Source organism: Oncorhynchus nerka, linkage group LG12 (assembly GCF_034236695.1).
Source record: "Oncorhynchus nerka isolate Pitt River linkage group LG12, Oner_Uvic_2.0, whole genome shotgun sequence".
In the NCBI taxonomy this organism is placed as follows: domain Eukaryota; kingdom Metazoa; phylum Chordata; class Actinopteri; order Salmoniformes; family Salmonidae; genus Oncorhynchus; species Oncorhynchus nerka.
The window spans coordinates 35111624-35136010 of record NC_088407.1 but is presented as its reverse complement, the minus strand read 5'-3'; the positions used below and the strand labels follow the sequence as shown (position 1 = coordinate 35136010).

General features: G+C 43.9%; 1 pseudogene; it reads left to right on the top strand.

Annotated features, from left to right (window-relative positions):
- The first annotated feature begins 2548 nt into the window (after window positions 1–2548).
- On the top strand, window positions 2549–23765 carry LOC115138188 (E3 ubiquitin-protein ligase pellino homolog 1-like; annotated as a pseudogene).
- Window positions 23766–24387: the final 622 nt, after the last annotated feature.

Below are 24387 nucleotides of genomic sequence, written 5' to 3'. Positions count from 1 at the left end.
TATTTATAGTTATTATTGTATAGTATTTATAGGACTATTTCTCTCTATACCATTTGAATTTCATATACCTTTGACTATTGGATGTTCTTAGAGGCACTTTAGTATTCCCAGTGTAACAGTATAGCTTCTGTCCCTCTCCTCGCCCCTACCTGGGCTCGAACCAGGAACACATTGACAACAGCCACCCTCGAAGCAGGGTTACCCATCACTCCACAAAAGCCGCAGCCCCTCTGCAAGGGGAACAACCACTCTAAGTCTCAGAGCGAGTGGCGTTTGAAACACTATTAGCGCGCACCCCGCTAAATAGCTAGCCATTTCACATCGGTTACACCAGCCTAATCTCGGGAGTTGATAGGCTTGAAGTCAGAAACAGCGCTGTGCTTGCGAAGAGCTGCTGGCAAAACGCACAATAGTGCTGTTTGAATGAATGCTTACGAGCCTGCTGCTGCCTACCATCGCTCAGTCAGACTGCTCTATCAAATATAAAATCATTGACTTAATTATAACATAATAACACACAGAAATACGAGCCTTTGGTCATTAATATGGTCGAATCCGGAAACTATAATTTCAAAAACAAAACATTTATTATTTCAGTGAAATATGGAACCGCTCAGTATTTTATCTAACAGGTGGTATCCCTAAATCTAAATATTCCTGTTACATTGTACAACCTTCAATGTTATGTCATAATTACGTAAAATACAGGCAAATTAGTTCGCAAAGAGCCAGGCTGCCCAAACTGTTGCATATACCCTGACTCTGCGTGCAATGAATGCAAGAGAAGTGACACAATTTCACCTGCTAACCTGGATTTCTTTTAGCTAAATATGCAGGTTTAAAAATATATACTTCTGTGTATTGATTTTAAGAAAGGCATTGGTGTTTATGGTTAGGTACAGTCGTGCAACGATTGTGCTTTTGTTAAATCATCCCCCTGCGTTGCATCGATGATATGCAACACAGGACACGCCAGATAAACTAGTAATATCATCAACCATGTGTAGTTAACTAGTGATTATGATTTATTGATTGATTGTTTTTTATAAGATAAGTTTAATGCTAGCTAGCAACTTACCTTGGCTTCTACTGCATTCGCATAACAGGCAGGCTCCTCGTGGTGTGCATTGAGAGGCAGGTGGTTAGAGCGTTGGACTAGTTAACCGTAAGGTTGCAAGATTGAATCCCGGAGCTGACAAGGTAAAAATCTGTCGTTCTGCCCCTGAACAAGGCAGTTAACCCACCGTTCCTAGGCCGTCATTGAAAATAAGAATGTGTTCTTAACTGACTTGCCTAGTTAAATAAAGGTGTCCAAAAATTAATCGGCCATTCCGATTAATCAGTCGACCTCTACTCTGGAGAGACCTTAAAATAGTTGTGCAGCAATGCTCCCAATCCTACCTGACAGCGCTTGAGAGGATCTGCAGAGAAGAATGGGAGAAACTCCCCAAATACAGGTGTGCCAAGCTTGTAGTGTCATACCCAAGAAGACTCAAGGTAAATGTTGCAATTCTTCAGCCATTCCCGAACCTGAGACCAAAAACAAGCTACATACATTTTGGACAGTGATTCTGTCTCTTCACAGCAAAATCTTCAGAACAGGGTGGTTGTATCCCCCATATAAATAACATTATAATGTTTGCAAGAATTCTGTATAATAATTCAATTGAAAAACAGCTGTACATTTTTTGGTCCATAAAATGAAACTGGTATGCTTTTTTATACAGTACCAGTCAAAAGTTTGGACACACCTACTCATTCCAGGGTTATTCATTATTTTTTTTACAATTTTCTACATTGTAGAATAATAGTGAAGACATCAAAACTATGAAATAACACATATGGAATCACATAGCAACCAAAAAAGTGTTAAACAAATTAAAAGATTATATTTGAGATTCTTCAAAGTTGCCACCCTTTGCCTTGATGACAGCTTTGCACACTCTTGGCATTCTCTCAACCAGCTTCACCTGGAACCCATTTCATGAAGGTCAGGACAAACACGTTGTTTCCAGAGGCAGTTTGGAACTCTGTAGTGAGTTTTGCAACCGAGAACAGATTATTTTTTTACACGCTAAACACTTTAACACTCAACACTTGTTCTGTGAGCTTGTGTGGCCTACCACTTCGGGGCTGAGCCGTTGTTGCTCCTATACATTTCCATTTCACAATAACAGCACTTACAGGTGACCTGTGAAGCTGTAGCAGGGCAGAAATTTGACTAACTGACTTGTTGAAATGTAGACTTTTGGCCATGTAGTGTATTTTCCGTTATTTTTCCTTGGAAAGTGGTAGCACATACGTTTTTAAGCAAGTCAACAGATTGCTCTTTCTTCAATTTTACAACCTCTATTATCACATCTCCTTATAATATAGAACTGGAGGTGTTTCTTTAAAAAAAAAAATACATGATCATTCACACAGAATAATCTACACACTGCCTTGGCAACTGTACCTTCCTGAACAGCGCCTCTTTACAGTAGCCTACCAACTGTACTGTACAAGCATCATGCGCATGGGCTGGGATCAGCAGGTAGGTGGAGCCAGCACATTGTGCAAATCTTACGCAAGAATCGCGGAATCCTGATCAACCGCAGAGAGGCAATAATGTGGGCGATGGTGTGTCGGCGTTACTCCTGTGTTTTTTCCAAGGTAGAGTGCTAAAGAGAGATGGGCGTGACAACGGGCTGTCTGGACCACGAATAGTCTCCGGGAGGAAAGAGCATCTCGCAGTCTCCGATGTACCCGATGACAACGGAGAGGCAATGCCGACTGTCCGGTCCAATGGTTGTTCCATCCAACATACCTTCGCAGGTGGTGTTTTAACAACGGCACGACGTCCGATATTGAGGCCGCACGGGGATTGACACAATCCAAAAGGGAATAAAAAAATCTAACGGACCTCCTTCGGCACACATTAGCGGGTATTTATTGATTAATTTGCCAACCTGTTCAATTAGGCTACTGTCCATCAATGTGTGTTTCGGTGCTGAAGTGGTTTGACAATTGGCCCGTCTTATGTCTTTTTTTATTTTCTTACATTCATGATAGCAGATCGTATAGGCTATTCTGTTGTCTCTGCGTGTGTGCTTGCGTGCGTGGCGATGTCTTGTTATTGTAGTATTTATTGTCTGTGCAGTGGATTCCCTCGTGTACTTCCCTGCCTCAAAGACTGCTGTGCTATGGAGCAGAGAAACGTTAAAACAAATAAGCATTTATTACAATGGGTAGGCTATTAAAAAAACACTAACCTCAGTAGGCCCAAAGATATTGTAATTACCTGCCCATCATAATCACTTTTCACCATAACATGTCATTTTTTAATATAACCCAACATATTTTTTTCCTGCGATGGTTCTTTCAGCAAGCCTACATTAAACAAGGTTTTAATAGCTGCAATTTTTATATCCAACTGAAATGTCATCTTCCATGCTATTACGGCTATGATTATAATGAGCAAAATGACAAGTCCTTGATTAAAATTATTGCGTCTCCTTGGCTATAGCGATCATAGGCGTCCGTCGTGAGCATAGCAGAGGGACACGCAATCCTCTGCAATCTGGCCCTTGAAGGCACAGAGCAGAACCAGCCATGATCATGTTCTCAGTGCCCAAGTCAGTGTGTAGCTTCGTTGGTTTATATTACATATCAAAATATGTTTAGCTTAGCCTTATCGCATAGCTGAAGGACTCTGACCATAGCCTATTTATTCTGGTTAGGTGTTTGGCAAATTATGTTATTTGGGGAGGCCTGCTTGCTGAGAAAACAAAATCCTATACGCATGATGATAATGGGGAACAAGATGGCTCACAACTCCCTCAGACTTTGGAGTGCAAGTATACATTGTGGAACCTGGAAGTGTAAAAATATTATTGAGCAGGTTTGGTTCCATTATGGCCTCTTGTCCAACACACACAAAAATATATATAATTGTTTAAGATAAAATAAGCTGTATAGATAAAGATCTTAGAAATTAACAAAGGTCCTAGTCTAACAAATCTGTGTTAATTTGCCATATACTGTATTATGTGCACAGTATAACACTCACACTCACACACACATACACACACACACACACATTCACACACACACACACACATTCACACACAAATCAAATCCTAAATTTATCACAGGTTTAGTGAAATGCTTTTGTTCCTAGCTCCAACAGTGCAGTAATAGCCTACCTAACAATACAAAGCACAGACTTAAGAAATAAATAAAAATATTAGAACGAGCAATGTCAGAGTCTGGAATATAAATACAGTACCAGTCAAAAGTTTGGACACACCTACTCATTCCAGGGTTATTCATTATTTTTTACAATTTTCTACATTGTAGAATAATAGTGAAGACATCAAAACTATGAAATAACACATATGGAGTCACATAGCAACCAAAAAAGTGTTAAACAAATTAAAAGATTATATTTGAGATTCTTCAAAGTTGCCACCCTTTGCCTTGATGACAGCTTTGCACACTCTTGGTATTCTCTCAACCAGCTTCATGAGGTAGTCACCTGGAATGCTTTTCAATTAACAGATGTGCCTTGTTAAAAGTCCATTTGTAGAATTACTTTCCTTAATGCTTTGAGCCAATCAGTTGTGTGACAAGGTAGGGGTGGTATACAGAAGATAGCCCTGTTTGGTAAAAGTCCATATTATGGCAAGAACAGCTCAAATAAGCAAAGAGAAACGACAGTCCATTATTACTTTAAGACATAAAGGTCAGTCAATCTGGAAAATTTCAACTCGTGGTCGAATTGCTGGGGGAAAAAAATACTAAAGGACAGCAATAAGAAGAAGAGACTTGCTTGGGCCAAGAAACACAAGCAATGGATATTAGACCGGTGGAAATCTGATGAGTCCAAATTTGCGATTTTTGGTTCCAACCGCCGTGTTTTTGTGAGACGCCGAGTAGGTGAACGGATGATCTCCGCATGTGTGGTTCCCACCGTGAATCATGGAGGAGGAGGTGTGATGGTGTTGGGGTGCTTTGCTGGTGACACGGTCTGTGATTTATTTAGAATTCAAGACGCGCTTAATCAGCATGGCTACCACAGCATTCTGCAGCAATATCCCATCCCATCTGGCTTGCGCTTAGTGGGACTATCATTTGTTTTTCAACAGGACAATGACCCAACATCCCTCCAGGCTGTGTGAGGGCTATTTGACCAAGAAGGAGAGTGATGGAGTGCTGCATCAGATTACCTGGCCTCCACAATCACCCGACCTCAACCCAATTGAGATGGTTTGGGATGAGTTGGACCACAGAGTGAAGAAAAATCAGCTAACAAACGCTCAGCATATGTGGGAACTACTACAAGACTGTTGGAAAATCATTCCAGGTGATGCTGGATGAGAGCATGCCAAGAGTGTGCAAAGTTGTCATCAAGGCAAACGGTGGCTACTTTGACGAATCTCAAATATAAAATATATTTAGATTTTTTAACACTTCATTGGTTACTACATGATTCCATACATGTGTTATTTCATAGTTTTGATGTTTTCACTATTATTCTACAATGTAGAAAATAATAAAAATAAAGAAAAACCCTTGAATGAGAAGGTGGACTGGTACTGTTTACATGTATATGATGGTGTGTATACAGTAGACATTATGGAGACACACACACACACACAAACAACAGGTTTGCAGCATCTCATTCTCAATTTGTATGTTCCATATAACCAGTTTCCTATTCCCCATCATGTACTGTAGTTTTGCTGTGGTCTTGCTGTGCTTGATAAAGAGGCCTCGATGTTCTCCTGCTGTGTCCTCGCTAGAGCCTACTGGGAATCTGTCTGTTTTGTTTCTCTTTTGCCTGCCCCTGTTCCTCCTCCTATTCTTCCTCTTCCCCCTATAGGGTAAATACACAACTTCATTAATACTGTTTACAACTTCAAAGAGTAAATACAGACAATCCTAATGAGTAAATTCCTCACACTTAAGCATAATCCCATTCAAAATGCTGCTTCACAGTCTTAAATGGACTTCTGTCTACAGTCGGACAGATGAATCCTGCATGACTGATGCTTACTCATACAGGCAGTCCGTAAGCTGGTTGTCTGCTGTGACACGTGGGAGAAAGAGAGAGAGAGAGAGAGACAGACTGAGAGAAAGAGAGAGCGAGAGAGAGGGAGGGATAGAGAAAGAGAAAGACAGTGAGGACGAGTGACGGGGGAGAGAGGGTGAGTAATGAGGAAAGGAGAAAAAGAGAGGGTGAGAGAGAGAGAGAGAGAGGGTGAGTCAGAGTGTGTGTGGTACCGGTGAAGAGGTGATGAGGTAACTGAGCGGCCCACCTGTGTGTCTTCTTGTAAAGCCAGAGGGGTCAAGCAGGTAGGTGGAGGTGGCAATAACACAGAGAGATTACATAACGTGTACTTACCGACAAAATACTATGAAGTCTTAAGGGGAACCTTAGGCCAAGTGTAGGCCGAAGCCATTTGAACCATTGAGATATACAGTAAATTAACCTGTGCATTTTAGCTATTGAGATATGAACCCATTTGAACCTGACAAAGAGTAGTCTCAGTAAAGGAAGAGAACATCCTCAACTCTGAACATGTAAAACGGGTGCTTGGAACCGAAAATCAATTACCTAAAAAATGTAAATAACACCTGGCAAAGATACCCCAATGTGACTCTGGGGGAATACAATGGTTTGTGATTGAACAAGGGCCCCTTTTCCGAGAAGATACAGATAAAAAACTTGGACTAAGATGTAGTATGGGATGGATGGTTGAACCTGGTAATGGATGATGTTGTTGTTGCTGTTGTTGTCTCAGAGTTTGACTAAGCACTCTATTGGGATACCACAGGCTCTATTATGCCTGTGTGCCAGCTTGATGTGAAAGGAGGATTTCTTTACTCAGAATATTTGTCTCCTAGTGTAGAATATTGTGTTAGTGATTTTTCTAACCTGGTGAAGGTGGAACCCGCTTGAAGTTTGTTGGAAAGACACACACAATCTCACACGCGCGCACACACACTTTCTCTCAGTCTCTGAGGTTATATGTTGTTCCCTCTCCATTAATGGCATCATAGCACCCACTGCACTGCACAGCACTAGCCCCGGGTCACAGACTTTATCAGGCAGGCCCATTAGTACACAACACCAGTGCTATCGGGCTTTGTGTCTGCTTCGATAACAGGTGACACCTTGGCCACCATAGACCATGACCGACAATTGACTGGCAATCAATGCAATAACTCAGGTTTTTCCGACAGAGTCGTATGTCCTCATGTGCCTGTGCATACTGTGTAGGTTAGATAGCCTCTGTCAGCTAGCATTGGACAAGTTTGGGAATTGTGGTGGTGATATGAATTTAAACATACCAGTAGAGTAGAGTTATGGCATATCTCAGTTTATCTCCTGCCAAACATCTTGCTTTTCTTAGCAAGGTGCTAAATCTGAGTCCCTCGTTGCCCTGTTTTCGTCGTGTTGCATACCAAGATAAAATGTTGCAGATAGTATCACAGCTACCCTGACAGTACGGTCATGTGCAGCGGAAATGTATTCCCAGTGATATCCAGTATCAGGAAGAAGCTGACACGAGGCAATACCATGGAATTCACTGCAGTACACTCTGAGAGAAAAAAAGGTGCTATCTAGAACCAAAACGGGTTATTTGGCTGTCCCCCTTGGATAACCCTTTGAATAACCCCTTTTGGTTCCAGGTAGAAGAACTCTCTTTTTTGGTTTCACCACTGCTACAAATGTTAAACCACAAACCATCACTGAATGGAAATTGTTGCCTCTATAATCGTATGCATTTGATATGATAGTGGCTACATTTCTCCAGATATGGGAGAAAATAAAAAAATAAGTGCAAAAAGATGTCTGGAAAGGAGTAAAATGTGATCAATGTTGTCAGGAATTCATATTTTATTCCTGAGATCACTTCCTGGTGTGTATATTTAGCTCTCTGTTCATTTGTTACTGGATGGAGATAGAAGAGCTTCACCCCTCCATTTCACTCCTCTCATTTTCTCTCTCTCTCTCTCTCTCTCTCTCACCCACACACACTCACCCTTCCTCTGCAGTAGGAGGAGAGAGAATTGTGGGTGAATTGTGGTGAAGAAGAGGGAGGGAGGGAGACATTTGGAGAAAGGGAGAGCTAAGGTTGAAGAATGTTCTTAATGAAACCAACCAAAGATAATATAACAAACGTTAGATTACGTTGTGATACCCTGTGTAATAACTGCAATGGAAATCGTGAAACACGTCACTATGTTTCATTGTTTTCCTTTGTGTCTGTTGACCTGCGTATTATCGGTGGTCGCTATTCCTTTCCGATCCCTATAGCTACAAATCCCAGTCTTTTACTGTGGACTGCATTTCTATCTCTCTTTATCTCTCTCTCTCTCTATTATTCCATTTCCCTTTGTCTTCCTTTGTCACACAGATTTTCTTTGTTCCTCTGTCTCTTTCTCTCAATAACCCCCTCCCACCCTCTACCTCTCTCTTTCTCTCTCTCTCTCTCTCTCTGTCTCTCACCACTCCCAGGTTGTGGCAGTGGGTTGATTAGAAAGTGCGTGGCAGAGAACAGGTAATCCATCACCCTGCCAAACCCCTGCACCGGCAAGCATGCGCACACACACACTGTCTCATACACACACCGCCCACGCACACCGTGTGTCCCCTCTCTCAGTCCCGTCGTCTGTCTGCCTCCATCCCTCCTATTCTCATTGTCCATCTCTGGTTTCCCATTTTGCCCTTTGGTTTTAGTGTCATGCTTTAGGTCTGTCTGTGCTTGTACACATCAGTGCAAGGTACCTTGTATCTCCACCTCTCATTTCTCTCCACCTCTCAATCCTCCTCCTCCATCCATCCATCCATCCGGCCATGCCGCCATGGTTTTTCTATTTCAGTCTCATCCTCCCCTCCCTACTCAACCCCTCCCCTCCCTCTTTCTTTCACTCCCTTTACCTCCCCTGTGTCCATTCTTTCTCTCCATCCTACTCCTATAACACTCCATCTCCCAGCCATAGCAATGGAGAGCCGTAATGAAATGGCGACCGCCTGCCTAAATCTGCTCTCTGTCGTCCATCATCTCATTACGAGGGGATGTTCTCTGTGTTGGCCTCCGATTAGACGTGTTTATATCGAATAAAGTCTAATGTTCACGTCGTGATGCAATTGACAACTCGCCGGAACAGCTGTGGTCCCCATGCTCTTGTCTGGTCTGGCCGTTCATTTTGAGGGATGGGGCTTTGAGGTTGGACTGCCCAAACTCAAGATTAAATAGGATATCAGACACATAGACAGAATGATAATGTCAGTTCTAGTTAATCTATTTCTGTGATCAGACTATTTGTACTTCTGGGGGAAGATAACATATAGCAGAGTTGGAATTCCAGTCTGTTTATAACCATAACATGTTTTTGTTGTTGTTGTGTAGGTATGCCATGTTCATGATCCATAAAGAGTGAACAAGGCATTGGTCTATTATGGCTGGCTGTGTGATGTCACTGGCTTCATTGGATTCGTGGTGTAGGTGGTCTCGCCCACTTTTGATTGATAATAGGGTATTTATAATAAACATTGGCATAGAACCTGTGTTTGCCTCATTGCCAACACAGACAGGGAATGCAGAGATTTTTTTGACTTGTGTACATTTGCAAATGTCAAGGGATTTAAATGTAAATAGACATTTTACTGTATATGTGCACCCACTGTTTGAGGAGATAATCATCTTTCCTTTATTCACAATTCATGTGATGTGATGCTTGTTTCTGTAAAGCACCACTGGAATGTATCCCTGTGCTATTATACAATTGCATTAGACTATCATAAAAAATATATTTTTAGTCCAATTCCTTTAATGCCAAGTGCTTGTTTTCATTTGACAGTGCTCCCAATCGAACCATTGAAATGCCACAGCCAGCCAGGCAGCCATAAACCTTTTGTAAAAACTGAAAACCAATCATGTTGAACCCAGAGAAAAGTTGCAGCTCTCACAGGGTTTGTTAAGAATCTCGGACACGACAGAACATCGATTGATGGTTATCTGGTTGTTAACTTTAAAAGCTTTGGGAAACATGTTCTCTTGTTTTGAGTGATTCTTGGCCCTACAAAGGACTATAGTAACACTTGCCAATGGCCATAGAACTTGAGTTCATTTAACAATGGTAGGATATGTCAGACAGAGACACAATGTGGTACAAGCTGAGGCTGTAGATTTAGGCGTTTAACTGCCTGTGTGAAAATGCTTGGCTCACTTGTACCCATCTATTCCTATTAGTTTTGCCTGTCTAGCGTGTGCGCACACACACACACACACACACACACACACACACACACACACACAGGCATGCACTCCCGCACGCCTGCACACACACACACACACACACAGGCATGCACGCCCGCACACACACACACAGGCATGCACGCCCGCACACACACACAGGCATGCACGCCCGCACACACACACAGGCCTGCACGCCCGCACACACACACAGGCCTGCACGCCCGCACACACACACTCTGCAAATGCACCAAGTCAGCAAAGAAGAGAGAGTACTTCTGTTTTGTCACATAATGCAGTATGACAATTAAACTTCTAAGTATAGCGACATCATCATGATGACTGTCTGAGTAGGACCACAAATGCTGCGTCTTTGTTTAAAGGCCATGTATATTTGAATATTGAACTCTTTGATGCGCTGATGATACATCGGTGACTGCCTACAGCTGTATCCTTGTCTTGGTGCACTGATTGTCTTGAGTGTCTCTTATATCTCTTTCTGTCTCTCTCGCTCTCTCCCTCGCCTTTCGCTCCCTCCCCCTTCTCTCCCTCCCAGCTGTGAGCCCACATTGTGGCCGGAGGGCATGGTTTTGGAGGGTAGCTCGGAGGCCCTGTGTCCCCCGCCCTCACTGGAGCTGCGCCCGTCCTGCAACAAGAGCCAGCCCTCGCCTCCCCTAGGCTCATGCTCCACGCCCCACGACGGACTCTTCCCCGGGGACAAGGAGCCCGTCAAATACGGGGAGCTCATCGTCTTAGGGTGGGTTACCTGTCCCTCTGTGTGTGTGTGTGTGTGTGTTGGTGGGTGTTTCTGTGCGTGTTTGCTTATGTGTCTTCAACAGTGGTTAATATGTACAACAGTTGCCCATACCATTCATCTCATCTCAGACTGTGTTATACACGCCATGCCTTGAAGAAGCGTTATTTATATGGACTCATACGTCTCAGTGGTTGTGTGTACACTCTTAAGCTATCCTTGTCAGTTAGAAGAAACTCCCCTTCCTACCTTCTTTTCAAAGCCAAAAAGACTAGCCCTTGCAGCTCCTAGACACACACAGTATCTATCCTTCTTTCCGTTTCAGTGGCTCATAAAAAAAAGAGCTCATTTGACTCCCTTACAATGATGCCATTGTAAGAGTCTTGGGGCAGAATAGGCAAATTACACCCTCAACTGCCGAGAGAGAGAGAGGGAGAGAGAGAGGGAGAGAGAGAGAGAGAGAGAGAGAGAGAGAGAGAGAGAGAGAGAGAGAGAGAGAGAATTGTAGACTCATGTCTTACTCACTCATACAGTGATGGTATATAATAATTGTGGATAATGAGTAAGCCTGACTATTCTATGGATTTTATTAAGAGGGAGTGTAATGCCAGCTGCAGACATTTTATGAGCCCTATCCAATCATGACATGGTCAGGTAATAGGCAGGACATAGGCAGACTAACCCATATAGGGAATATTCCCCTCAGAACCAAATGAATCTTTATGGATTGAGATTCAAGCCATTTGGTCCAGTTTTAAAGGAATAGTTTACCCCAAAGTGTGTCACATGTTCACATCTCATAGGTAGTCTAAAGTTGTTGTCTAATTTGTTGTGTAGATCCAACTATATGTATTAGGACAATACATGCAAGCCTCAATCCCAACTGAATGGGGAAGATAGGCTGCCAACTAATACAAATGTAAAGTATATTTGGTTGTATATTGAAAAAGTGTTTTATATTATGGCCCATACTCTACTCAGGCACAATGGTTCCTTGGCCAATGGGGACAAGGGGCGAAGGAGAAGTCGCCTGGCCCTCTACAAGAGACCCAAAGCCAACGGGGTCAAACCTGATGTCATCCACAATGTCTCCACCCCTCTGGTGTCAAAGGTGAGAGGTGACTGTCTAAATCACATTAGATGTAGACAGTCTTTCACAGTTTGAAACACTATTTAATAATTCTAGAAATGTTTACTCATTAACTCTAGAAATGTTCTGTGTGCAGGAATGAAAAGTACAAACTGTATGTACGACTCTGTTTATATCAACGCTTACCACATATGGTACTGATACATTCCCAAGCAGGCAAAACTTTTGGGATGCCCTTTCCTGAGTAGCTGGCTATATGACCTGGTTCCTGTATATGTGTGTGTTCTGCATCGACAGGCCCTCAGCAACAAAAGCCAGCACAGCATCTCTTACACCCTGTCCAGGAGTCACTCGGTCATTGTAGAGTACACTCATGACACCAACACAGACATGTTTCAGGTGAGTCCTCTTTTATATTACCTACACATGACATGCCAAGTCAGCCAGAGCCCCAACACTTCAGCACGACAATGACCTGGAAACTGACAACCGAGTGTGTGCATCCTAAATGACATTTCCTATTTAGTGCTCTACTTTTGACCAGTGCCCATAGGGGTCAACGTCTGTGCATCACATAAGGAATAAGGGTACCGTTTGGGGGCGCACACCGTCAGAAGAGGAGCAAGGAGAGGGTTTATTTCTTGTGTGTTAGATAGCAGACTCCCGCTCTCCACTCCCCCTCTCCTTTCGGACAGCGACAGACTGCTCTAGCTGTCTATCTCTCATCCCAGTGATGAATGAAGGAGTCCAAACTCCTGCGGGCAGAATGGATCTGAGGTGCTGCAGGCTCCAGGGCTGCGGTCCCATCTGTTCATCTGTCTGCTCTCTCTCTCCAACCAGGGGCTGTGACAAGGCTGCCATTTTATCTCCTGGCAGCCTGGGAGGAAACAAAACTTGTTTGCTGGTATGTTGTGGGCATTTCTCCACAACACTCCAGATGATACCCTGACTTCAGTGGGATTGAAATGGAATTGAGTTTTTCTACCACCCTCCTCCCCAAAGACATGTTTCCACTCATATACCCTATTCTATTCTAATCTACTCTATTCTACTGTACTTTATTCTATAATTCTATTAACCATGAATCTCCCTCTATCTCCTATGGCCTACCTCGCCCTACAGATCGGGCGTTCTACAGAGAGCATGATTGACTTTGTGGTGACGGACACAGTGGGCAGCAGCACCAGTGGTGGTGGCGGTGGGTGGCAGGTCCAGGGGGCGGCAGGCGAGGGGGTCGGAGGAGGAGGGGGCAGTCGGCCCAGAGCACAATCTCCCGCTACGCGTGCCGCATAATGTGCGAGCGCAACGCCCCTTACACGGCCCGCATCTACGCCGCCGGCTTCGACTCCTCCAAAAACATCTTCCTGGGGGTGAGTCGCGGTGATGGCCACAGTGTGAGTGACAGCATGGGCGACATCACACCCCAACCATGTCATCGCGGTGATGAGCGTCACCACGGGTGATATACTGTGGAGGTTGCTTGAAGTCCGGGAGGAAATGGTGGTGTGGTGTGTAGGAGTTGTTAGTGGGTGTGTGAATGTTCACCATGTGGTCTGCTTCTTGGGCAATATTTATTCGAGGTGTATATTCATACACAAATTACCCGTCTGTACTGGACAAACAAATTAGAAATCTCTTGGCCCCATCCTATGCACACACACACACACACACACATTCCACTGGTGCATCTTCTTCGCCTTAGGGCTATTGCCTCTCATTGGCTGGTTGGCCCAGCGCCCAACCACAAAAACAGCCCTAGCCTCACTTTGTTTAGAGATAAGACTATCAATGGTAAATATCAATAGACACACGTCCGGGACTGCCAGGCCGCATTTACTTTCAGGCTCTGAGGGCCACAGCTTTTTTAATGGATTGGATTTATGACAGCATTGTTGGATTCTATACACACACGTTCGCACAAACTGCAGAGAAATGGGAATTATGGGAATCAAGGAGCCATGATTAAATTGATACAGTGTATGTGTGCAGTGGTGGGAAAAGTACTCAATTGTCATACTTGAGGAAAAGTAAAGATTCCTTAATAGAAAATGAGTCAAGTAAAAGTGAAAGTCAACCAGTAAAATACTACTTGAGTAAAAGTATAGAAGTATCTGGTTTTAAATGTACAGTGATGGAAAAAGTACTCAATTGTCATACTAGAGTAAAAGTAAATGCTAGACTTCAAATTCCTTATGTTAAACCTGTCTAGGACTGGGGAACCCTGTTCCACTAGCCGGAACCCCTCGCCAAACCAATGAAATTGCAGGGCGCCAAATACAAATCAACAGACATCTCAGAAATCAAATTTCTCAAACATACAAGTATTAGGTACCATTTTAAAGATACAATTCTCTTTAATCCAGCCACAGTGTCTGATTTCAAAAATGCATTACAGCGAAAACTCCACAAACGATTATGTTAGGTCACCACCAACTCACAGAAAAACCCAGCCATTTTTCCAGCCAAAGAATGGAGTCACAAAAAGCAGAAATAGAGATAAAATGAATCACTAACCTTTGATGATCTTCATCAGATGACACTCATAGGACTTCATGTTACACAATACATGTATGTTTTGTTCGGTAAAGTTCATATTTATATCCAAAAATCTTATTTTACATTGGTGTGTTACGTTCAATAGTTCTAAAACATGCAGTGATATTGCAGAGAGCCACATGAATTCACAGAAATACTCATAATAAATGTTGATGAAAATACAACTATTATACATGGAACTTTAGATACACTTCTCCTTAATGCAACCGCTGTGTCAGATTTCAACAAAAACTTTACGGAAAAAGCATAATCTGAGAACAGCGCTCAGAGCCCAAACCAGCCAGAGAAATATCCACCATGTTGGGTAGTCAACATTATTCATAAATAACATTATAAATATTCACTTACCTTTGATGATCTTCATCAGAATGCACTCCCAGGAATCGCAGTTCCACAATAAATGCTTGTTTTGTTCGATAATGTCCATCATTTATGTCCAATAGCTTCTTTTGCTAGGGTGTTTGGTAAACAAATCCAAAGCGCGATCTGGTCCATTCGGACGAAACGTTCAAAAAGTTATATTACAGGTCGAAGAAACTTGTCAAACTAAGTATAGAATCAATCTTTAGGATGTTTTTATCATAAAAGTTCAATAATGTTCCAACCAGAGAATTCCATTGTCTGTAGAAAAGCCATGGAACGAGAGCTAACTCTCTCGTGACCGGGCGTCTTGAGCCTGTGACACTCTGCCAGACCACTGACTCAAAGAGCTCTCATCCGGTCCCACTTCAGAGTAAGAGCCTGAAACAACGTTCTAAAGATGGTTGACATCTAGTGGAAGCCTTAGGAAGTGCATTTTGACCCATATCTCACTGTGTATTCGATAGGGATAAGTTCAAAAACTACAAACTTTTTCTCAGGTTTTTGCCTGCCATATGAGTTCTGTTATACTCACAGACATCATTCAAACAGTTTTAGAAACGTCAGTGTTTTCTATCCAATACTAATAATAATATGCATATATTAGCATCTGGGACTGAGTAGGAGGCAGTTCACTCTGGGCACGCTATTCATCCAAAAGTGAAAATGCTGTCCCCTATCCCAAAGAAGTTTTAAGTAAACTAGACGGCACAATTGTCTTAATTTACGGACAGCCAGGGGCACACTCCAACACTCAGACATCATTTACAAATGAAGTATTTGTGTTTAGTGAGTCCGCCAGATCATAGGCAGTAGGGATGACAACGCGTTATATTGATAGATGTGTGAATTGGACAATATTGCTGTCCTTCCTGAGCATTTGAAATGTAACAAGTACTTTTGAGTGTCAAGAAAAGGTATGGGAATAAAAAGGTACATATCTTCTTTAGGAATATAGTGGAGTAAAAAGTTGTCCAAAATATAAATAGTTAAGTACAGATACGCACATGCAGTAAGTCGTTTATTGGGGTATGTGAGTGACGTGTGTGTTAGAGCTGGGAATTGCCAGCGACCTCACGATAAAATACTATGACGATACTTCGGCGCCGATACGTTATGTGTTGTGATGCTCACGATTCTCACACTTCTGTATGTCCTGTGTTATGATTCAATACTGTGATTTTATTGCGATTTGATGTCCCAAACCTATTTCCCTCCGCTGCAGGGGGACAATAGAGAGCCATAAGAAAACTAGTGTTGATCAGTCACGGATATAAAAGTGCTGAAAACAAATTGGCTCCCTAATATAAAAAGAAGATGAAGAACAAACTATGAAGGAAAAATACTGCAGTTTTGGTGCCGCTACAGCCAACTAGTGCAAAAATAATATCCCGATATGTAACTGTATCCGTCAAACACTTATGTCTTTATCTGCGTGCAAGTATGTGCACATATGCTTGTGTGTGTGCGTGTGCTTGCCCGCACGTGTGCATGGGAGTGTGAGTGTTTGCTGAAAACCACTCCAATCAGCAAACACAACAATACACTGCATTAAAATTACAGTGCAGTGGTCCAGTGCAGTGAAGTAGAGGGGGGTTGCTTGTGTTTGATCCATTCTGGCAGAGGCACTCAGTTCCCCCCCTTCTCCCTGTCTTCCCCCATCCCCCTCGCCCATACAGGGAATGAGTTATCGAAGGGGTTCTGCGAGATGAACATGGAGTGTAAATGGAGAAAGAGAGAGAGTTGGCACGGGAGAGATGGGGAGGCCATTTGGGGGGGTGAAGGGAGAGGGAGGGAGAGGGGCCATTGTCATTGTGGAAGACATTGGAGGCAGGAGTCCAGCTGTACTCATCTCCATCGATGGGAGTCGGCCCTAGGGTCAGAGTCAGACACACTGTGCTGCCTCACCGCCAGTCTGCCACTGACCTCTACTAGCATTTGATTATGAGGGGCAGGAATGGCGGCCATATTGGATTAGATGAAGGAAGGTGGTAATGTTTTTGAAACGATTGACTGGTCAATGTTCGTCGCGTGCCAACAGTGACCAAGGGCAATGACAGGATAGTTCATATACCAGACAGAGTTATGATATACTTACATATGCTTTAGTGGATATCACACAAGAAATAAGTGTTTATTCTTTAAATGGTTTTCGTTGACTACAGATATACAACAAAATGATGGCATCGATGACAACGATAGCATGACACCACATGCGACCTTTTGACACTGCAAAGGACAAACAAATAAGACAATGTGTCCACGTCGTGACATCATCATGCGATAACATCCGGATGACTAACCTAACCCCACCACATAGACTTGCGTAATTCATCTTAGCATCATAGCATGTGGCCGGTGCAAAACATACAGGAGAGAAACCTCAGAGCCCTCAATAGCTGCTAGCTGCTGTCAATGAAGCGAAGGCTGAATAACCTCCGCACGGCTCCCTCCTCTACAACTGGCACACACACAATGTCCTTGGCAGACAGCGGAGTCGGGCAGGCAGCTCGGCCCACTGCTACTGTGGAGGTGGAGAGGGAGCGCGGGATGGAGAGAGAGAGTGGGAGGGATGGAGAGCGGGAGAGAGAGAGGGATAGATGGATGGATGGAGGTAGGTAGGTAGAAAGGTAGAAAGGAAGTTTATTCAAAATATTAGGACATAAATGTTCTGATAGGCTTATACAATAACACTGGTTGAATGGCTTGTCGTCAAGCCTGCTTTGAAAGGTATGCCCACTGACAGAAAATATCATAACACTGTCACTGCAGGGACTGAATGCCCTGCAATGTTTGTGTGCGTGTGCATTGCTGTGTGTTCGTCAGTATAGTGGTCCTACTCTGGTCTAAATATAGCAGTGCAGAAAAGCAATGTTAGCTGTTTATTTTCTCTCTCTCTCCCCCACCCATCTCTCTCTCTCCCTCTCCCTTACTCTCTTTCTGCCTCTTCCTCTCCTTCTACCCCCTTCTCTCTCTCTTTATCTGTCTCTGCTTTTATCCATCACTGTCCCTCACCTTGGCTCTCTGTCTGTCTGTTTGTGTGTGGGTCTCTCAGGAGCGGGCTGCCAAATGGCGAACGTCAGACGGCTTGATGGACGGCCTGACCACCAATGGCGTGCTGGTGATGCACCCGGCGGGAGACTTTGTGTCGGAGCCGGCGCCAGGCGTGTGGCGGGAGATCTCGGTGTGCGGGAACGTCTTCGCCCTGCGGGAGACGCGCTCGGCCCAACAGAGGGGAAAATTGGTGAGGGGGAGGTCGTCATCAGTGGGGGTGGGGGGGGAATCTAGCCTCAAACCTGTCTGGTTATCAGGACTACTGTTATATCTGCAGTTATCTGTTATCTGATGATCACGTGTGTGTGTGTATAGTCGTGGCCAAAAGTTTTGAGAATGACACAAATATTAATTTCCACAAAGTTAGCTGCTTCAGTGTCTTTAGATATTTTTGTTGGATGTTACTATGGAATACTGACGTATAATTACAAGCATTTCATAAGTGTCAAAGGCTTTTATTGACAATTACATGAAGTTGATGCAAAGAGTCAATATTTGCAGTGTTGACCCTTCTTTTTCAAGACCTCTTCAATCCGCCCTGGCATGCTGTCAATTAACTTCTGGGCCACATCCTGACTGATGGCAGCCCATTTTGCATAATCAATGCATGGAGTTTGTCAGAATTTGGGTTTTTGTTTGTCCACCCGCCTCTTGAGGATTGACCACAAGTTCTCAATGGGATTAAGGTCTGGGGAGTTTCCTGGCCATGGACCCAAAATATCAATGTTTTGTTCCCCAAGCCACTTAGTTATCACTTTTGCCTTATGGCAAGGTGCTCCGTCATGCTGGAAAAGGCATTGTTTGTCACCAAACTGTTCCTGGATGGTTGGGAGAAGTTGCTCTCAGAGGATATGTTGGTACCATTCTTTATTCATGGCTGTGTTTTTAGGCAGAATTGTGAGTGAGCCCAGTCCCTTTGCTGAGAAGCAACCCCACACATGAATGGTTTCGGGATGCTTTACTGTTGGCATGACACAGGACTGATGGTAGTGCTCAACATTGTCTTTTCCGGACAAGCTTTTTTCCGGATGCCCCAAATAATCGGAAAGGGGATTAATCAGAGAAAATCACTTTACCCCAGTACTTACCTTTTGCAGAATATCAGTCTGTCCCTGATGTTTTTCCTGGAGAGAAGGGGCTTCTTTGCGGCCCTTCTTGACACCAGGCCATCCTCCAAATGTCTTCGCCTCACTGTGCGTGCAGATGCACTCACACCTGCCTGCTGCCATTCCTGAGCAAGCTCTGTATTGGTGGTGCCCTGATCCCGCAGCTGAATCAACTTTAGGAGACGGTCCTGGCGCTTGCTGGACTTTCTTGGGTTCCCTGAAGCCTTCTTCACAACAATTGATCCGCTCTCCTTGAAGTTCTTGATGATCCGATAAATGGTTGATTTAGGTGCAATCTTACTGGCAGCAATATCCTTGCCTGTGAAGCCCTTTTTGTGCAAAGCAATAATGACCGCACGTGTTTCCTTGCAGGTAACTATGGTTGACAGAGGAAGACACCACCCTCCTTTTGATATTCTAACTCAATCAGCATGACAGAGTGATCTCCAGCCTTGTCCTCGTCAACATTCACACTTGTGTTAACGAGAGAATCGCTGACAGGATGTCAGCTGGTCCTTTTGTGGCAGGGCTGAAATGCAGTGGAAATGTTTTGGGGGGATTCAGTTCATTTGCATGGCAAAGAGGGACGTTTCAATTAATTGCAAATTATTTTATTTTTTTCACCTTTATTTAACCAGGTAGGCTAGTTGAGAACAAGTTCTCATTTGCAACTGCGACCTGGCCAAGATAAAGCAAAGCAGTGTGACACAGACAACACAGAGTTACGCATGGAGTAAACAATAAACAAGCCAATAACACAATAAATAGGTCAATGACACAGTAGAAAAAAGAAAGTATATATACAGTGTGTGCAAAAGGCATGAGGAGGTAGGCAATAAATAGGCCATAGGAGCGAATAATTACAATTTAGCAGATTAACACTGGAGTGATAAATGAGCAGATTTTGATGTGCAAGTAGAGATACTGGTGTGCAAAAGAGCAGAAAAGTAAATAAAATAAAAACAGTATGGGGATGAGGTAGGTAGATTGGGTGGGCTATTTACAGATGGACTATGTACAGCTGCAGTGATCGGTTAGCTGCTCAGATAGTTGATGTTTAAAGTTGGTGAGGGAAATTAAAGTCTCCAACTTCAGCGATTTTTGCAATTCGTTCCAGTCACTGGCAGCAGAGAACTGGAAGGAAAGGCGGCCAAATGAGGTGTTGGCTTTGGGGATGATCAGTGAGATATACCTGCTGGAACGTGTGCTACGGGTGGGTGTTGTTATCGTGACCAGTGAACTGATATAAGGCGGAGCTTTACCTAGCATAGACTTATAGATGACCTGGAGCCAGTGGGTCTGGCGATGAATATGTAGCGAGGGCCAGCCGACTAGAGCAATAAGGTCGCAGTGGTGGGTGGTATGAGGTGATTTGGTAACAAAACGGATGGCACTGTGATAGACTGCATCCAGTTTGCTGAGTAGAGTGTTGGAAGCTATTTTGTAGATGACATCACCGATGTCGAGGATCGGTAGGATAGTCAATTTTATTAGGGCGGTGCGAGTGAAGGAGGCTTTGTTGCGAAATAGAAAGCCGATTCTAGATTTGATTTTTGATTGGAGATGTTTAATATGAGTCTGGAAAGAGAGTTCAAAGTCTAGCCAGACACCTAGGTGTTTATAGTTGTCCACATATTCTAGGTCGGAACCGTCCAGGGTGGTGATGCTAGTCGGGTATTGAGTCTGCCGATAAGAATACGGTGATTGACAGAGTCGAAAGCCTTGGCCAGGTCGATGAAGATGGCTGCACAGTACTGTCTTTTATCGTTGGCGGTTATGATCACTCTTCATCTGATCACTCTTCATAACATTCTGGAGTAAATGCAAATTGCCATCATACAAACTGAGGCAGCAGATTTTGTGAAAATTAATATTTGTTTCATTCTCTGTGTCATTCTCAAAACGTTTGCCCACGACTGTATGTGTGTGTGTGTGTGTGTGTGTGTGTATATATATATATATATATATATATATATATATATATATATATATATATATATATATATAAATATATATATAGTAGAATAATAGTGAAGACATCAAAACTATGAAATAACACATATGGAATCAAGTAGCCACCCTTTGCCTTGATGACAGCTTTGCACACTCTTAGCATTCTCTCAACCAGCTTCACCTGGAATGCTTTTCCAACAGTCTTGAAGGAGTTCCCACATATGCTGAGCACTTGTTGGCCGCTTTTGGCCCTTCACTCTGTGGTCCAACTTATCCCAAACCATCTCAATTGGGTTGAGGTTGGGTGATTGTGGAGGCCAGGTCACCTGATGCAGCACTCCATCACTCTCCTTCTTTGTCAAATAGCCCTTACACACCCTGGAGGTGTGTTGGGTCATTGTCCTGTTGAAAAACAAATGATCTAAGCGCAAACCAGATGGGATGGCGTATCGCTGCAGAATGCTGTGGTAGCCATGCTGGTTAAGTGTGACTTGAATTCTATGTAAATCACAGACAGTGTTACCAGCAAAGCACCCCCACACCATCACACCTCCTCCTCCATGCTTCAAGGTGGGAACAACACATGCGGAGATCATCTGTTCACCTACTCTGGTGGTTGAAATCAAGAATCTCAAATTTGTACTCATCAGACCAAAGGACAGATTTCCACCGGTCTAATGTCCATTGCTCGTGTTTCTTGGCCCAAGCAAGTCTCTTCTTCTTATTGGTCCTTCGGTAGTGGTTTCTTTACAGCAATTCGACCATGAAGGCCTGATTCACATAGTCTCCTCTGAACAGTTGATGTTGAGATGTCTGTTACTTGAACTCTGTGAAGAATTTATTTGGGCTGCAATTTCTGAGTCTGGCAACTCTAATGAACTTATCCTCTGCAGCAGAGGTAACTCTGGGTCTTCCTTTCCTGTGGCAGTCCTCATGAGAGACAGTTTCATCATCGCGCTTGATGGTTTTTGCGACTGCTCTTGAAGAAACATTCAAAGTTCTTGAAATGTTCTGGATTGACTGACCTTCATGTCTTAATGTAATGATGGACTGTCGTTTCTCTTTGCCTATTTGAGCTGTTCTTATGGACTTGGTGTTTTACCAAATAGGGCTATCTTCTGTCTACCACCCCTACCTTGTCACAACACAACTGATTGGCTCCAATGCATTATGAAGGAAAGATATTCCACAATTGAACAGGCACACCTGTTAATTTAAATGCATTCCAGGCGACTACCTCAGGAAGCTGGTTGAGAGAATGCCAAGAGTGTGCAAAGTTGTCATCAATGCAAAGGGTAGCTACTTTGAAGAATCTCAAAAATAAAATCTATTTTGATTTGTTAAACACTTTTTTGGTTACTACATGATTCCATGTGTTATTTCATAGTTTTGATGTCTTCTCTACTTTTCTGCAATGTAGAAAAGTCAAATAAAGAAAGACCCTTGAATGAGTACGTGTGTCCCAACTTTTGACTGGTACTGTATGTGTGTGTTTGTGTGTGGTTAAATTACGGACTCCACAGTCAGGCTAAACATCTGATGAGCTTTAGAGTTTCCCAACTATGAGTTATGAATGATGTTTTGTGAATCAATCATTCAAGTTTGATTCGATTCTTGATGGTATGCGACAGGGTAGGATGATCACAGTGCCATAAAGTGGTCGTAGGATAGGGAAACAAAAAAAATGTATTAGTCAAAGGCACAGAAAAAGGAAACAATGTATGCAAATAATTATGGTTTGACAGTTACAGTATTGTCTGTACCTGTTTACGAATCCTCCTCTTAATCCTCCTCCCCACCCCGTTTCCCTCCAGGTGGAGAACGAGTCCAACACCCTGCAGGACGGCTCTTTGATTGACCTGTGCGGTGCCACCCTCCTGTGGCGTACCCCGACGGGCCTGCGCCGCACCCCCACCCTCAAGCAGCTGGAGTCCCTCCGCCAGGAGCTGAATGCCGCCCGGCCCCAGTGCCCCGTGGGTTTTAACACCCTGGCCTTCCCCAGCCTGGCCCGGCGAGAGATTGTTGACAAGAAGCAGCCCTGGGTCTATGTCAACTGTGGTCACGTGCACGGCTACCACAACTGGGGCTACCGGAAAGACAAGGGCCACAACGTGGGCCCCGGGGGGACGGCTCCGGCGAGTACCGGGGAGAGAGAGTGCCCCATGTGCCGGCGCGTGGGCCCCTACGTGCCCCTGTGGCTTGGCTGCGAGGGCGGGCTGTACCTGGACGCTGGGCCACCGACGCACGCCTTCTGCCCCTGCGGCCACGTGTGCTCTGAAAAAACTGTGGCGGGCTGGAGCCAAATCCCGCTGCCACACGGAACGCACGCCTTCCATGCCGCATGCCCCTTCTGCGGCACCTGGCTGACGGGCGAGCAGGGGCACATCAAACTCATCTTTCAGGGGCCCGTCGACTGAGGCCGGAGCTGAGTGGCTGAGATAGGGGGCAGGCTAGAGGGAAGGTGGACTGGGGAAATGTCTAAAAGGACTGTCTAAGGAAACGTGAAGGGACAAAAATAGCCAAGACTGTTGAAATGACGATGGCCTGAACGGAAGAAGAGAGGCAAACGTGATGGAAGTAGATGATGCATAAATGGCATTTGAGTTGTATTTGGGGAAGATGTAAATAAAAGGTGTTGAAATGGATACGTGACTGGTGTTTGGTGATCTTTGGAATACTGATTGTAGGTTTAAAAAAAAACTGTCATCCGACGCATAGTTTCATCATTAGATGTGATTTCAATATTTGAAAATGTGAAATTCATGGTGAACTAGCTTTTGTTTCAGTTAATCCAGATGAATCAGATCTCATGATAAAACGATCCATTGTATTAGTGTGTTTACAGATCTAAAACAATGGGTTTAAAGCACTTGAATCCCCATTGACTCCATGTTAGAGCTAGATCTGCAAACTGTTTCTATCCTGGTGATCGACTCCTTAGATCGGATTCATCTGAATTCCTACACCAGGTCACCAAAATCAGCTAATTGATGACGTGATTGCCATCCACTTGAGGAAACCTATCTAGTGAGGTTTGATTTTAACCTTCGCCAGGGTCCATCTCTCTCTTTGTCTCCCCTGAGGAACGTCTGGTACCCAGCTCCCAGTCTGCAGCGCCGCCACCAACACCAACGCTATAAATAACTCACTCAAGGTCACCAGCGCCCCACCACCACAGGGCCACGTCAGGAGAAGAGAGGGAGGAATGGATGGAGGGAGGGGGAGGGAGGACGAAGGACAATGGGTCAGTTTAGTAATGAGATTCCA